At 43.1% G+C, this 17,266-nt stretch overlaps 1 pseudogene; it reads right to left on the minus strand.

Annotated features, from left to right (window-relative positions):
- Positions 1-943: 943 nt before the first annotated feature.
- LOC122794664 overlaps positions 944-17,266 on the minus strand; it is a 110,871-nt pseudogene continuing 94,548 nt past the window's right edge.

Genomic DNA, 17,266 nt, shown 5'->3' on the forward strand with positions numbered 1-17,266 from the left:
ATGGGTTGCCAACTGGCTCACTGACAGAACCCACACTGTGAAAGTAGCAGACTCCAAATCCGACTTCAGACCAGTGACAAGTGGAGTACCACAGGGTTCAGTCCTGGATCCTCTCCTGTTTGGTATCTACTTCTCTGAAGTACAGGCTAACACAGAAGGTCTTTGGCTAATGAAATTTGCAGATGACTGCAAACTAGGAGCCACAATCAAAACTTCTAACAATGTGGACATCCTACAAAAGGGCCTCACTGAGACAGATGCCTAGTGTCACAGCCATGGTCTCAAGCTCAATGCCAAAAAGTGCATTCTCATCCCATTTGGTAAAAACTCTGTACCCATGGACTACCACATAGGCAGTAGTCTACGTAACACCGAAAGTGTGATAAGACAGTAGTCAGGAAATCCTTCTACATAGCACACCTCATCACAAAAGGTTTCTCATCCAGGAAAAAAGAGGTCATTGTTCCCCTCTACTCGTCACTCATTAGACCCACTATTGAATACACCGCACCTTTTGGTATGTACATCACGAGACATCTACAACTGGAAAGGCCGCAGAAATACCTCACAAAGGGGATTACTGGCCTCAATCAGATGCCCTACGCAGACCATCTCAAAACACTCCAGCTTTACTCCATCGCTTAGCGCCTACTCAGAGGCGATCTCTGCCTAACATACAAAGCTATGTCAAACCCAGAGCTGTTGGACATGCTTCGCTTAAAGAAATCCCAAACCCTCTGAGCTTGTCACCACAATAAACAGAACATGCTGGAGGGATAGATTCCTATCCCAGAGACTTCCCATACTCTGGAACAAACTACCTATCTATAGCAAAACAAAGCTCCTTATTAGCACTCTTCAAGAAAAATCTTGATGATTGGATGGGAAATTCATCCCGGGGATCACTTCTGTGGCTCTGCTCGACAGGGGCACAGGAAAACAATTTTCTTGGTTGGCGAAAGCCAGGTACCTTTTTTGCTAGGCTTACATAGGCCCTAGGGCCAATAGCCTATTACCTACCTATGAACCTATGAGTGCTCAGCACAATACATTGTAAATGCAAAGTTATTAACCACTGGTTAGCAAACCATTACAGGTGAAAAAGGACTGGCAAGCAAAACTACAACAACCAGTGGCTAGCAAGTTACAATAAGTAATACACAAATCAGCGCACAGAACAGTTGAGTTCAAGGAGAAATTGTTTAGGACAGGAGATCTAGATGGTTAAATGTCTGCTGGGTATCAAAAGTAGTATTTGTGAAATCTTACAGATCATACTTCATCCCCTCACAATGTGCAATACTGCATAAATCCAATTTCACTGCTCCTGTACTGGCTGCCCTGCTAAAGGAAAGTGAAATAAATCATATAAATCACAGAATTAGCTTTGTACAAACGCACAAATTTCAAACAGACTCAGGACAATAATTGTACAAAAAGGTCATCCCTCTTAAAACCACTTCGCCTCTGAACTATAACAGAGGAGTCGAAAAAAAAAAGACAAGCTACAGTAGCAGCACTGAGTCAAAGTGCTAATCCCATTTCAGTCTCACAGTCAAACAACAGCTGGTACAGTTCCTTTGTCAAGGAATGTTCTCTGCCATGAGTCACCTTCATAATCTCAAATGCTTCATCAACACGTCTGAAGCTTTACACAACATCCTTTGGTACTATCAACAGCTTCTCAAGTTTCATTAGCTGAACAGCACGCACAGGATGACAACCACAATACAATTTACATGGCTCAAGTGTTCTGCGCCCATACTGTAAAGCTTCATCCCATTGACAAAGATTAATACTAGCATCCATTGCATAGTCAAGAAGTTTCAGCTTATAAATGTTTGTATCAGGAAGGGCATCTTCACTTCTTTTAATCATGGTTCGACACACAGCAAGCACCTGCACCCAGTCTTGCTTGGACTTTAGGTTTTCCACTGTAGTGATGGAAGCCTGAACTTCTCTACATATTTCATCAACTCCCATTAGCATTTCAGTATCTTTATTTTGATTTGACAGCGATGACAGTCACATATAAAGCAGTAATGTTTTAATAGTTCTTTATTACGGTCAAAGCTCGGCGCTATCAAGTCAATATAGGCAATGGTGAGCTCCTCACCAGCCTGGATTTCACAAACAGAATGAAGCATCAGCTGACTTCCATTAAAAACTATAACACAGTTTGTATCACAACTATGGTTCAACAAGGCCATACTTGGATAAAGACCAACGCCAACATCTTGCATCTCTCCATCATAGATTGAGGAACAGTTGCAGGAAACTTTAGCAAAGAGATCTAAAATGTCTAAAGTATGCAGTAATCGGGAAATGTCCTTAACTTCTTCCTTCAAATACAAGTTTAGCATTACTGCAAGGCTCATGATGCCTTCTTTCATTTCTTTACTTATCCTACTTATATTCGACTCAAGATCTCTCAGTGAATACAACTCCTCTGATAAACAAGACGACTGTCTCAATACTTTAAAAATAATGTGGCCCACAAGCCTGACAGAGTCAGTGGGTACACTGGGAGAAACACTTTTAAGGCACAAACACTCCCTTTTGTGGTCCTGCCAGGCCTGCTTCTGACAGGATGTATCACAGTAACTTACAAATTTGCACCGGGAGCAGCGAAGCAGTCCTTGTTTCTTAGCAAAACAAAACTCACAAACGAGTCCTTTGCCTTCCTTTGACACAGTATAAGCAAACGGTACTGTGGTATATAGTAATTCCCCTGCAGAAACTCTACACACAGCACGCAAACCATTTCCTTTCCCAGGACTGCAAAACTTCTCTATTTTGGGTAGCTTACATTGTTAATGTCCACAGGCGGAGTAACATGTTCCACAAATTGCTTGAGTCAGACAGTAGGCTGTACTTACCAAGAGTCCAGTGCAAAAAAAATTAAAAGGCTGCCTAACAACATGCATTGTAGCAGGAGTAGCATTGCAGCATTCCTCACTAAATCAAAAGTAATACGGAGAGGGGCAAAAAGCCCCCAAACAATTGCAGCATTCCTCACTAAATCAAAAGTAATACAGAGAGGGACAAAAAGCCCCCAAACAATTGCAGCATTCCTCACTAAATCAAAAATAATACAGAGAGGGGCAAAAAGCCCCCAAACAATTGCAGCATTTCTCACTAAATCAAAAGTAATACAGAGAGGGGCAAAAAGCCCCCAAACAACATCAGACTTATTTTAAGTTACTTTCGTAAATTTAGAAAGTTGATGCAACAGGTTTTACTTTGAATGTATTTTCTGAATGGTATGAAATCCTTCAGTCTATTGTCTGTCATTAGTAATGGATTTCAGTTCTCCATGATTTGTCAAACCAGCACTGAAATAAACATCTGGACAGCTGAGCGGTCATCGCTAAAATTGCCTCCTGGAGTGTCTGTGCAGCATTTTGCATTGTCACCTTACAGCAAAAGGCTCCGCAGTTCAATTCTCGGATGGGGTGCCTTCTGTGCGGAATTTGCTCCGGTTTCCTCCCACATTCTAAAGACGTGTTTCTCCAGGGGCTTCCACTGAAAAATGTAAACAATAAATTATGAAGAGAACCAGTACATATGAGGCAAATTCAGCTGCAATAATATGTTTAACTTTGGTAAACACTCACTTTTTATGCAGTTGCACTGTTAGTTTGAAAAAAAAATATACACAGTAAGGATTTGAAAACAGCTTGGTTTGTGGTGCTTTTTAAGTGTACAGGTAGGTTATTATAGGTTGATAGGTTCATACTAGGCTATCTGCCCTAGGGCATTTATAAGCCTAGCCAGAGCGTGTTTGGCTTTCGCCACCCATTTTAAATTAATTTTGCTATGCCCTTTTTCGAGGTTAGTATACTGTGCCTATGTCGAACAGTGACACAGAAGTGATACCCGGGGTAAACCTACCATCTCCCATCCACTCATCAAGATTCCTCTTCAAGAGAGTCAATGAGGGACTCTGCCTAACCTGGACTGGGATTTTATTCCAGAGTGAAGGGAGCCTCTGGGTTATGAATCTGTCCCTCCAGCATGTCCTATTTATTTCAGTGCTAAGGTTCAAGTCTCTCAAGCGCGTAGCTCGATGGGATTTGGATTTTCTGAGGTGCAGCATGTCCATTAATTCCGGGTTGGACATGGCTTTATACGTCAGGCACAGATCGCCTCTGAGCAGGTGGTATGCCACTGAGTAGAGCTGGAGTTTCTTTAACTGGGCAGCATATGGTATCTGTTTGAGCCCTTTGATCCTCTTGGTGAGGTACTTTTGGGGTCTTTCCAGTTGCTGCAGGTGTCTGGTAAGGTACATCCCAAAAGGGGCATTGTACTCAATTATGGGCCTGATGAGGGATGAGTAAAGAGGCCCGATGACCTCCCCTGATCTAGATGTGAATCCCTTCATGATTAGGTGGGCTATATAAAATGTTTTTCTAACCACTTTGGCCACGTGGTTGTCAAATGAGAGATTGCCATCAACTTGGGTCCCCAGGTCCCTAATTACTTCTTCTGTACTTAATGGATTACCACCTATGTGGTAATTTGTGGGCACTTTGTTTTTGCCAAAGGGGATGACTATACACTTTTTAGCATTTAGCTTGAGGCCATGGCTCTGGCACCAGTTGTCTGTTTCTATGAGGCCCTTTTGGAGGATGCTTGTGTCGGCTGGAGAGTCGATTATGGCGCCCAGTTTGCAGGCATCTGCGAACTTGGTCAGCCACAGTCCTTCCGTGTTGGCCTGTACCTCCGAGAAATATATACCAAACAAGAGAGGTCCCAGGACTGAGCCTTGTGGGACGTCACTTTTAACTGGTTTGGAGTCTGACATGGCTCCAGCAATTCTAACCATGTGGGTTCTGTCCTTGAGCCAGTTTGCAACCCATCTAGTGACATAGGGGTTTATATTTAAGCTGGTGAGCTTATCTATAATGCCCGAGTGGGGTATTGTATCGAAGGCATTTGCGAGGTCCAGGTAGGCTGTGTGGACCACCTTCCCCTCGTCAATGGCCTTAGTGACTGTTTCAAAGAAATCGACCAGGTTTAAGAGGCATGATCTGTCCTTAACAAAGCCGAACTGGGTAGGATCCAGTGTCTGTAGGTCCCCAATATCTTTATTTATGAGGTCCATGATGATCCTTTCCATAGCTTTGCAGACCAAGCTAGTCAGGCTTATGGGGCGATAGTTTCCAGGATCCGTTGAGCACCACCTTTGTGGAGAGGGACCACTGTTGCTGTACGCCACTGTTTGGGTACATATCCTGTAGTGAGGCTGAGATTGAGCAGTAGTTTTATGTTTGGGTTTAGCTCTTCTTGGAGTTCATGTAGGACGCAGCCCGGGACACCGTCTGGTCCCATTGATGCTGTGTTTTTTGCTTTGGAGAGCGCGGCTCTTACCTGAGCATCTGAGATGTTAGGGGGGCAGCACTCTGACACTATTCTACAGTGAAATATGGTAATAGAAAGTGTGACTGCCCATGTCTGTTGTAGGAGAGGATGGGAGATGTGAAACTTACACAGGTACCATGCTTAAAAACACACTTTGTCATTAGGGGATAGGGGAAATAATACTGTTTGCAATACAAAAACAGAAAAATATGTACTGTGAGAGTGCACTTTGCAGCAACAGCCAATTATCTGTTGCAGGAGAAGGTGGGAGATGTGAAACTTGTATAGGTACCATACTTAAAAAAATGACTGATTAAAAGGAGATAATATAGCTGCAAAAACAAATGGAACCTACTATATAATGTGAAAAGGCACGCTGCTGCCATAATAGTGACACCCAAATAGATGCCAAAAATGTTCTAGATTATATAGTTACATAAGTCAGATACAAGGAGACGTAACCCACAGTACAGTTCATGTATTCTGTATTTATCTCAACGTTAGGTCATTATTTTCTGGAGACAAGTAGCCAGCCAGCGTAAAGGATGGTACATATAGAGGGGATTCCAAAATAACTGAGGTAGCACAGCGAATATCCTCCACTACTTAGCAACACTGTCAGTCTTAATTACAACTCCATTACTGACTATGACATCATGCTCGGAGTGGGGTAGGCCATACATCTCTCCTTGCAACACTGAAGCACCGATTAGCTTGTCAACCTACTACATAAGAGGTAAGTAAAGAGTTTATAAAGCATTCACTGATGATAAATCTGATTATCCATTCCTTACATACACTGATCTCTGCTGTGGCCTAAACTGGCTGGTGCCACAGCACCACCTGTATGTCTGCACCTTGTTCTGCAGGCACCGAGTTTGCTTGTAGTACCACTGCTGACATACAGATGGAGCTGTAAGTTTCTGATGCTGTGTTGCGCTGCAGTCACACCTGTATAACATGGCACTGAAAGCATGATAGCTAACAAGGTAAGCTTGCAGGCTTTGTCAGTGTATAAATACTGAGAAGAACATGTTGCATTACTGTTTTCCAAATTTTGCTTCACCAGCTGCAGTAAAGCGACATCTTTGCTACATTCCCACCATAAACCAGGGATAACGTACTAAATACACAACCACACCTATGAACCATGCAGGCAATTGATTTCCTGCTGCTGACCTGACATACCTCTCAACTGTCCAGATATTGACTTCATGTCCAGATTTTTGCCTCATATTTTCGAACTTCACTTGCTACGGCTGCTGCAGGTGCCTGACTGGGAGTGCGCTCCTACTCTTTTGCCCTGTATTTTCCCTTGGGACCTCGCCTGGGTGGATACATACTCTCAACTAAAGTCACCTACTCTATCCACACTTTTGCGTAGGAAATATACTGCTCTGCTGCCTCAATCCCCATTTTGGAAATTGGAACAGAGTCTCCCAGTGGAAACTGAGAAACTTTTGCCCTGTATTTTCCCTTGGGACCTCGCCTGGGTGGATACATACTCTCAACTAAAGTCACCTACTCTATCCACACTTTTGCGTAGGAAATATACTGCTCTGCTGCCTCAATCCCAATTTTGGAAATTGGAACAGAGTCTCCCAGTGGAAACTGAGAAACTTTTGCCCTGTATTTTCCCTTGGGACCTCGCCTGGGTGGATACATACTCTCAACTAAAGTCACCTACTCTATCCACACTTTTGCGTAGGAAATATACTGCTCTGCTGCCTCAATCCCCATTTTGGAAACTGGAACAGAGTCTCCCAGTGGAAACTGAGAAAGTATGTGCATCTGTTGCTACTTGGGCTTCTACAACTTTTAACTCCTGCTTGTTAGTTTTTGTAAGCTATCTCCCTGCCAGGACAGCCAGCAGCCTAAACCCTTCTTATTTCTCCCTCTCCATTCTCTCTCCCATCTTTATCTGAGTTTTTCCAGCTCTTCCTTATTCCATCCTATTCAGTCCCAAGACCTTCCTAGTGGGCCTAGTGCACTTCTGCATTTGGCCACTAGATGGGCATCCCCTCCTCACTGTCATTACTTTTTTTCACTCATTTCTTGCATTTTCTCTGCATTTACTTGCATTCCCACTTTCTCACCCATACTTTTGCCCACTTTACCTATTAAATATAGAACCCTTCTTACCCTGCTACAACTTACTCTCCTGTAACCTATGCTCCACTGGCTGATTGGTTCTCGATCCTCTCCTGGTGTCTTCCCGCTCTGTTCGCCCTTCGGGCTCACTCCGCTCCCCTACCCTGCCCCCAAATTCCACCCACCCCCAGTACCTCTAGCTATATCCCTCTTGTTACCACACCCACTTCCTCCCTACACCAATCAGCCCACAACTCCCTAGACACACCCCCTATCAGCCTATTATCCAATTGTAACCACACCTACAGCTAATCTATAATAATACACTTCAATTCTAAACTCTCACCCACTAAACTACCTTTCCCTCCAGCTCCACTCTTACTAACTCTTTACTCCACTCGACCTTGTCAAACTTTTTCTTCTTCCCACTGCACAATAAACTTACAACATATATAAGATAACTGTAACACTTAACACCAAGTAACCTTTTCAACATGCCTTTAAATCCCCCATCCATCTTTATTTTACTATTACTATCTCTTAAGTTATCATATCTTTATTACCTCACCCAACCCCCTACTTCTTACCATTCACAACTTTATCACACAACCTACCATCTGAACTCCCCTCTCTCACCCTTACACTCTCCTATTTCTCCCCATCTATACCCAATAACACAGCTTCTAACCTTCTCATTCAAAGTTTTCTCCTCTCAGAAAAACCCTATCCCCATAGTAACTAAAGACCCCTTGACCATCACAACAGACCCTAATCGTTTTCTTACTCTACTCAATTACCTTTCTAACCAAATCTTTCATCTCATCACCAGTCTTTTATCTGGTGACATCCATCCCAACCCTGGCCCCTCCACCTCTTCCACCTCACACAGGCCTATATTATTTACTTCTCTAAACTCACAAAGTATAGTCAATAAAGTCCCTACCCTCCATGCATGGCTCATGCATAACAAACCTGACATACTATCTATTTCAGAAACATGGTTAAAACCTTCTATAAAAGACTCTGAAATAACTCCACCCAGCTATTCAATCATTAGAAAAGACAGGACCCAGAAAAAGGCGGTGGAGTTGCTCTCCTCCTTGCTAGTTACCCCCTACAACAAACCTACTCCAAAATTTAACAACACTGAAGTACTCCTCACTCTCCTACAAGTTAATAAGCACAAACACATATGTCTAGCATCCCTCTACATCCCCCCAGGGGACAATATTTCCACACTTGAAAACATCCTCTCATGGCTCTCTAACAATATCAGCAATGAAACCATAATCTTAGGAGATGTAAACATCAACTGGGCCTCCATCCAGTCTTCAACCAACCCTCTTAATATCAACCTATATAACTTTTCCCAGCTAATCAACACAATAACACACCCATCAAAAATACCCTCTTGTGGCACCATCCTTGACTGGATTCTAGTGTCACATCCCCACTATTTCTCAGATAGTGGTATTCTTCCCGACCCTCTTAGCGATCACTTGCCTATTTTCACTCGCCGACTCCCCTGTATCTCTTACAGCACCCATAATTACATCACTACCCGCAATGACAAAAACTTTAACCCATCAACCTTCATATATTCTCTGAAAGCAATTAATTGGAACAATCTAAAGACACTACCCTTAGAAGATGCAGTTGCTCACTTCAACTCTACATTCTTAGAAATACTTGATTCCCAAGCCCCTCTAAGAACAAAAAGAATAAAAACAAATTCTGCCCCCTGGCTAACCAAAACCACACTATCAATCATGTGCCTTAGAGACAAAGCCTGGGGACTCTATCTGAGAAATAAGACCCCAGAACAACATATTGCGTACAAAACCCTTCGAAATAAAGTAAAAAAGCTTATAATCTCTGACAGACAAAAATACTTCTTCACACTCCAAAACAACAATAAAACTAACCCTCAAAGATTCTGGAAGGGGATCTCTACCCTCCTTAACCCCAGCAAACCACACACCCCAACCCCAGACCCAAATAGCCCAGACTTAGATCTAGCTACACAGTTCAACTCCTTTTTCATCGACTCTATTAGCAAACTCACATCCTCCTTCACATGCCCCACCTCATTATCTAATACACCCCCACCCTCTCCCGCAAACAACCCTCCCCTCATTACCACTTCCTCCTCATTCTCATCTTCTCACTGTCTATCTTCCACCTCATCCACTACTCTAACCCCCTCATCACCCGTATCTTCCTCAAATTCTCTCTCTCCCCATTCTTCTCTATTCTCATTTAAACCTATACCCACTTCCACTATAAAGAAACTCCTTCAGAAACTGAAGCCATGTACCAACGCTCCTGACAACATTCCCTCTTACTTCCTAAGTATAGCCGCAGAAGCAATTGCCTATCCCATTAGCATTCTAATCAACCGCTCCATCCATGAATGCATAGTGCCCCAACTGTGGAAGCAAGCCTTTATCATCCCCCTCCATAAAAGGAGGCAACAACTGCAATGTCATCAACTTCTGTCCTATTGCTATCCTGTCCCCCATATCTAAACTTCTGGAAAAGTGTATCCAACTTCAACTCTTACCACATCTCTTAGATAACAACCTTTTAACCCCTACACAACACGGATTCAGGCCAAATCATAGCACTATGCCAGCCCTCCTGTCCTTTCTTGAGACTGTTAATAGAGCACGCGATTCCGGCCACATTGTCTCTACCTTACTACTTGACCTCTCCAAGGCCTTCAACACCATCTCACACAGCCTGCTCTTATCCAAACTGTCAGAACGTAACCTCTCTCCCTCCTCCATAAATTGGTTCTCCAGTTATTTATCAAATAGATACCAAGCTGTAATATGGAAGAAGGCCACTTCCTCTTTCCTTAGTACCCCCACTGGAGTTCCCCAAGGATCTATTCTTGGTCCCCTCCTCTTTAATATATTTATAAATGATTTCCACAAATCCATTCCATTTGCAAACATCATCCAAGATGCAGATGATTCTACCATTATCTGCTCTGCCACCTCTTCCTCTCTGCTCCAAAAACTCACTCAGGAAGCTTTCTCAATTACTGAGCATTGGATGAAAATAAATCACTTAGCACTCAATGCCTCTAAAACAAAACTAATGGTATTTACCCCCTCCAAATCCACTTCCTTCGATATAAACTCTTTCTCAATTACCAGCCAAAATAACTCACCCTTGGAACTGGTATCTGAAACTAAGCTACTAGGTGTTCAAATTGACAACCGGCTTAATTTCAACTCCCATCTACAACTAAATATAAAAAAAACTCATCAAAAACTAGGTATGCTCTACCGTCAGAATCAGTATCTTACTAGCTCCTCCAAAATCACTCTCGCTTCCTCCTTTCTCATCCCCTCCCTTCTCTATGGGGCTCCATTACTGACTAATCTTCAGACCTCTCTAAAATACCTGCTTTCCTCCTGCTATAACAAAATTGCCAAATTCGCTAACAGCCACAGGTCCTCCACCCACCACTGTTCCTCTCTCCAAAAACTAAATTGGCTCGAACTATCTAATCATCTCATCTATATACAGCTGACTTTAGCTCATAAGCTCATTCTCAACCCCTCTCTTTGTCCCTCCCTGTCTTCTGCCTTCAAAATGCACCTACCAAATAGAGTCTTAAGGTCCAACAATCAAAACTTACTAGAAGTTCATAAACCATCTTATCCCCCAGGTAAACACTTACTATCCTTTAACCTTCCCCGTCTCTGGAACTCACTCCCACCATCCATTCGTACCACCTCTAACCACTACATGTTCAAAAAATCTCTTCATACACATCTAAGGTCCCAATGGGATTGTTCTTGCTCCCACCCCTCATAAATATATGATATCTTAACCTCCTTTATGCTTATAGGTTCATAGGTTCATAGGTTCATACTAGGCTATCTGCCCAAGGGCATTTATAAGCCTAGCCCATAGTTATGTGGCTTTCGCCACCCCTTTAGTTTGAATAAAAACTATGCCTATCATTTTTCTGTGCCTCTGTCAAGCAGTGACACTGAAGTAATCCCTGGGGTATATCTGCGATCTCCCATCCATTGGTCAAGATTCCTCTTGAACAGGGCCAGCGAGGTGCTCTGCCTCACATGTACCGGGATTTTGTTCCACAGCATAAGGAGTCTCTGGGTGATGAATCTGTCCCTCCAGCACGTTCTATTTATAACCGTGTCAAGGTTTAAGTCTCCGCCCTTGTGGTTCTGAGGGATCTAGATTTTTTGAGGTGAAGCATATTCATCAAATCTGGGTTTGACATGGCCTTATATGTCAGGCACAGGTCACCTCTGAGCAAGCGGTATGAGACTGAATAGAGCTGGAGTTCTTTCAGTCGGGCAGCATAAGACATATTTTTGAGACCCTTTATCCTTTTGGTGAGGAACTTTTGGGGCCTTTCAAGCTGCATCAGGTGTCTGGTCAGATACATTCCGAACGGGGCATTGTACTCAATCATAGGTCTAATGAGTGATGAGTACAGGGGGACGATGACCTCCCTTGATCTAGATGTGAATCCCTTCATGATCAGGTGGGCGATATAGAAGGTTTTCCTAACTACTTTAGCAACAGGCTCTGGCACCAGTTATCCGTTTCTGTGAGGCCCTTCTGGAGGATATCTGTGTCAGATGTGTTTTCGACTATGGCGCCCAGTTTGCAGTCATCTGCAAACTTTGTCAGCCATAACCCTCCTGTGTTTGCTTGTACTTCAGAAAAGTAGATGCCGAACAAGAGTGGACCCAGGACTGAGCCCTGTGGGACACCACTTGTGACAGGCTTTGAGTCTGACATGGCTCCAGCAACTCTGACCCTGTGGGTTCTGTCACTTAGCCAGTTTGCAACCCATCTTGTGATGTATGGGTTTACATTCAAGCTGATGAGTTTTTCGATGATACCTGAGTGGGGTATTGTGTCAAAGGCCTTTGCCAGGTCGAGGTAGACTGTATGGACTGCCTTTCCCTCATCAATGGCCTTGGTGACTGTCTCGAAAAAGTCAACCAAGTTTAAGAGGCAGGATCTGCCTTTGACAAAGCCAAACTGGGTTGGATCCAAAGTCTGCAAGTTCCCTATGTCTTTATTTATGAGTTCCATTATGATCCTCTCCATGGCTTTGCAGATAAGGCTTGTCAAGCTAATGGGGCGGTAATTTCCAGGGTCTGTGGAGGCACCGCCCTTATGAAGTGGGACCACAGTCGCCGTGCGCCACTCCTTGGGTACGTATCCTGAGGTGAGGCTACGATTAAACAGCTGTCCTAACTGTGGGTTTAATTCCTCATTGAGTTCATGAAGCACACAGCCGGGGACACCATCCGGTCCCATGGATGCTGTGTTTTTGCCTTAGTGAGGGCAGTTCTCACCTGGGCGTTGGAGATGTTTGGGGGCTACAATCCTCTGGAATAGATATCTCTCCTTTTGGGGAAGGGAGAAGTTTGCACTGAACCTGTCAGCCAGTATGTTAGCAATGTGTGTAGGTTCAGTAATTTTCACATCATTTTGAACTAATTCTGAGCATATCTGGGAGTTTCCTCCTAGGTTTCTAACATAGCTAAAGAAGGCCTTATGATTGTCTTTAGAGTCCTTGGCGATTTTTCTCTCAAAATTTGCCTTGGATGATTTTATGAGAGCTCTTAGTTTTTACTTATAATGATCAAAGGTGTCTTACCTTTCAAGGATTTTGCTCTATCTTGTAGTAGCTTCCTCCTTTTGTTGTAGAGCTTGTTTATGGCTGGGGTCCACCAGACTGGACGCTTGCCTTTGGTACAGAGAGTCTTAGTTTTGTTTGGGATTGCCTGATCCATGCAGTCCTGTAGGTGCTGGTAGAAGGCATTTGTAAGTGATTCAGCGGTTTGAGTAATGTTTACCACTGGCTCAGGGGCCTTAAAGGAGACCACACTAGTTTTTAGAAGTGTGAAATCGGCTTTTGAGAAGTTTTTCACTGTGGTCTTTTTTGTTTCAGGTGGGGGCGGGATGAGGACCTCCAGCGAGATTAGTTTATGATCTGATTTCACCAGTGAGGGGTATACTTCCGGTGTTGAACATTTTGATCCCATGTTCGTGATGATGAGATCAAGTATGTTTTCTCCTCTTGTGGGGATGGTGACTAGTTGTTCCATGGCATTTGAGTTTATGAACTCCAGGAATCTTTGGGTTAGAGTGTTCGGGCTTGAGTAGTGTTCCCAGTCTATATTAGGTTAGTTGAAGTCACCTAGTATGATGGTGTTTGGAGATACATTTATCCCCTCCAATGTTTTCAGGAAGGCCATGTGAGTTTCCTGAGTTTGAGAGGGTGGCCTGTAACATGCTACAAATTGCAGAGCAGTCTTGCCTATGGTTAATTGCACCTGGATGGTCTCCGATGCATCGTGCGTTGCCACCAACCTTGAGGTGTGGGTGTCCTTTATGAATATGGACACCCTCCTTTCTTGGTGTTGTCCGGATTTTGGGGCGAACGCATGATATGAGGTGAAACCTGTTAGTGCTGTGGTGCTCTCAGGAGCCTTGAACCAGGTTTCTGTCACAGCACAGACATCGATGTTCTCCATATTGAGAAGGGCCTCGAGTGCGTGCATCTTGAGATTGAGACTTCTGGCATTGAGCAGCATTACCCTTAGTTGTTTTCCTTTTGGTGTTCTAGGGTGGTAGGTTTAGAATTTGAGCCTTGCCTAAAAAGGCACTATGGGGGTGGCAAGAGCCTTTGCCAATATCCGGAAGCCCAGGGTGACAGGTGCAAGCCGTCCTTTGCGAAGCAGCGTGGCTTGTCCAGCATGTCATCCCAGGCAGACAGACATTGGATCCCTTTGAATGACACCAGAATTTAAGCCAATTATTAAAGCTGATCATCTTATCACTGTATTGTGGCATCATTCTAGGTGAAGGTAGGATACTGCTCAAGGTCAGGGTCATACCTGCCTGGGCTACATAATCAGAGAGCTCCTCGATGTCCCTTTTCATGTAGTCCAAGGAGGTACGTCTCAGGTCATTGACACCAGCGTGGATAATGACTGAGTCGTACTTGTACCTGCTGTTGAGAGACCTGAGTGCTTGCGTTATGTGGCGGATTCTAGCGCCAGACAGGCAGCTTACTGTGACCTTCTCCTTACTCAGTCTGGTGAGCGGGACGTCAGTGTGTCTGACTATGGAATCACCAATGACAAGTGTGTCTGGCATTTTGTTTGGCCAGGGCTGTGGCTGTTTGACACTCTGACTGTGTGGTCTATGTGTTGCATGTGTTGGGTCGTGAGGTGGTAGTTGTTTGGGTGTCTGCTTTGGTGGCCTCTGCTGTTTTGGTAAATTTTTGATCAGAGCCTCCGAGTATGTCTTTGTGTGAGTATGTGTATGATTTGAAGTTGTGATGGTGCCATGTGTGACTGGGTATGTATTGCGTGTGGTTACCTTCTCCTCCTGTCTGGTCTTGCCAGTCCTATGTTGAGAGAGCTCAGCCTCCAGTTTGGCCGTATAGTTGCATCTCTCGCATGTATTTGTGTTTTGTGGGAGAAGGAGAGGATTGTCTGTGTACATAAGGCAATTGTAACATTGCCTCAATATTCCCAGGTTCACCAGTTGAGCTGGAGAGGACACTAGCAACTGATCCCTCGACATACTAGAAGTAGTAGATAAAGAGACTTTCAAAGGACTCCGGGGGAAGTGGGTTTTAGGCTGGTGGGGTACTATCTATAATAAGAGTGCTTTATCAAGGTGCAAGTACTGTAGGAGTAAGTGCTAGGCTTTACAGATAGAGAATAGTCTACTTGGGAATCAAGTAGAGATGAACTTTTCAGTTGTAGGATATGCTGGTTAGATTAGCAGTACAGTTTAGCGTGTTTTATAGCAGGGGGCTGAAGGGAGCTAGGAATTGGCCCAAAACGACCAATGGACTACTAGTTTCTGGCTGAAACTTCACCAAATCGGACAAAAAGGCTGCTCAGTGCTTCCCACTCCCATTGGTAAGCAAAGAAACTTCCCTCCTTCCTAATAAGGCTATTGATCAGTAACAGGAACTAAAAACAAAGCCCAGGGATCAGCAACTCTGAAACTGGACTACTCTAGTTCAGTAAGGCGGGAAAACAGGAGATTTTTTTGTTTTATTACAGAGATAAGGAAAAAAACAGACAGTAAATGCTATAAATGCTGTAAATCGGCTAGCGCACTTTAGTGTGTAGCCTACAGAAACAATTTGCAACAATTAGTAACTTAAAGTGCAATAAACAGTGTAAAATGCAGAAATCACTTAAAGTAGCAGTAAAACAGGCGAAATGCAGTCGCTAGCTTAATAACAGTGGGAAAGCCACAAAAATTACTTATATCTGGTAGAAAGTCACTCTTTTAGCTCTCTGCTGCTTGGATCACTCTGCAGGCCACCACGAGGATCTGTGCTGAGTTGGTACAAGCTGGAAAACGCGTGTTTAGCGTGTTTTATAGCAGGGGGCTGAAAGGAGCTAGGAATTGGCCCAAAACGACCAATAGACTACTAGTTTCTGGCTGAAACTTCACCAATTCGGACAAAAAGGCTGCTCAGTGCTTCCCACTCCCACTGGTAAGCAAAGAAACTTCCCTCCTTCCTAATAAGGCAATGGATCAGTAACAGGAACTAAAAACAAAGCCCAGGGATCAGCAACTCTGAAACTGGACTACTTAACTTTACCTAACAAAGCTTGTGTTCCTTCAGAATAACTGCTCTGTAATGTAATGTTATGTTCCTTCTGAATAACTACTCTGTTATGTAAATCACGTTACTGTCTCAGCTCACTTACTTCACATTAATCCTCATTGATTGTAACTAAATCACGTTACTGTCTCAGCTTATTTACTTCACATTAATCCTCATTGATTGTAACTAAATCACGTTACTGTCTCAGCTTATTTACTTCACATTAATCCTCAGCTTATTTACTTCACATTAATCCTCATTGATTGTAACTAAATCACGTTACTGTCTCAGCTCACTTACTTCACATTAATCCTCATTGATTGTAACTAAATCACGTTACTGTCTCAGCTCACTTACTTCACATTAATCCTCATTAGATTGTAACTAAATCACGTTACTGTCTCAGCTCACTTCACATTAATCTTCATTTATTGTATTGTTTTGAATACTCTGTTATGTAAATCACGTTACTGTCTCAGCTCACTTACTTCACATTAATCCTCATTTATTGTAACTAAATCACGTTACTGTCTCAGCTCACGTACTTCACATTAATCCTCATTTATTGTATTATTTATTATTATTATTTATTGTATTGTTTGAATGCTTCTTGAATTTTGGGCTAAATGTTTTATCCACTACTTTTGTATAATTATTATTAGCAATCTTGTATGTACCTAATTTAGTCTGTGCTGGAGCTTTTCTCCCCAGGACTCCATTGAAAACGGGTTCTTTTTGGCCCAATGGACTATCCTGGTAAACCAACTGCAAATAAATAACTAATAAATAAATAAATCTGTTCCTCATAAAATGTGTGGTTTTCTGGCAAATCACCGAGGAACAAAGTCACTAAAGAAAGACCCATTTAAGTTTCAGATTTCATATACTTAATACAAATTTTGTTACTCTAGCAAAGTTCTGAGATTATAAGAGTAATATCTAAAATTTAACCCTATTCTTTGGCCTTTGTCCCCCCCCCCATTCTTCTAGGCTTTGTCCAGATTTTTTGTGTAAGAAATTGAAAGGTATGCCAGTGCCCACTGTCTAGTAGCACAGCCCACCTGTATGTTATCTACTGACATTTGTTGACCGGGAAAGTCCACTGGATCAGATGACCCATTTTCAGTGGAGGCCCGGGGAGAAAAGCTCCATACATTTACAGAC

This window comes from Protopterus annectens, chromosome 2.part1 (assembly GCF_019279795.1).
Source record: "Protopterus annectens isolate FY-2018-M chromosome 2.part1, PAN1.0, whole genome shotgun sequence".
Taxonomy (NCBI): domain Eukaryota; kingdom Metazoa; phylum Chordata; order Ceratodontiformes; family Protopteridae; genus Protopterus; species Protopterus annectens.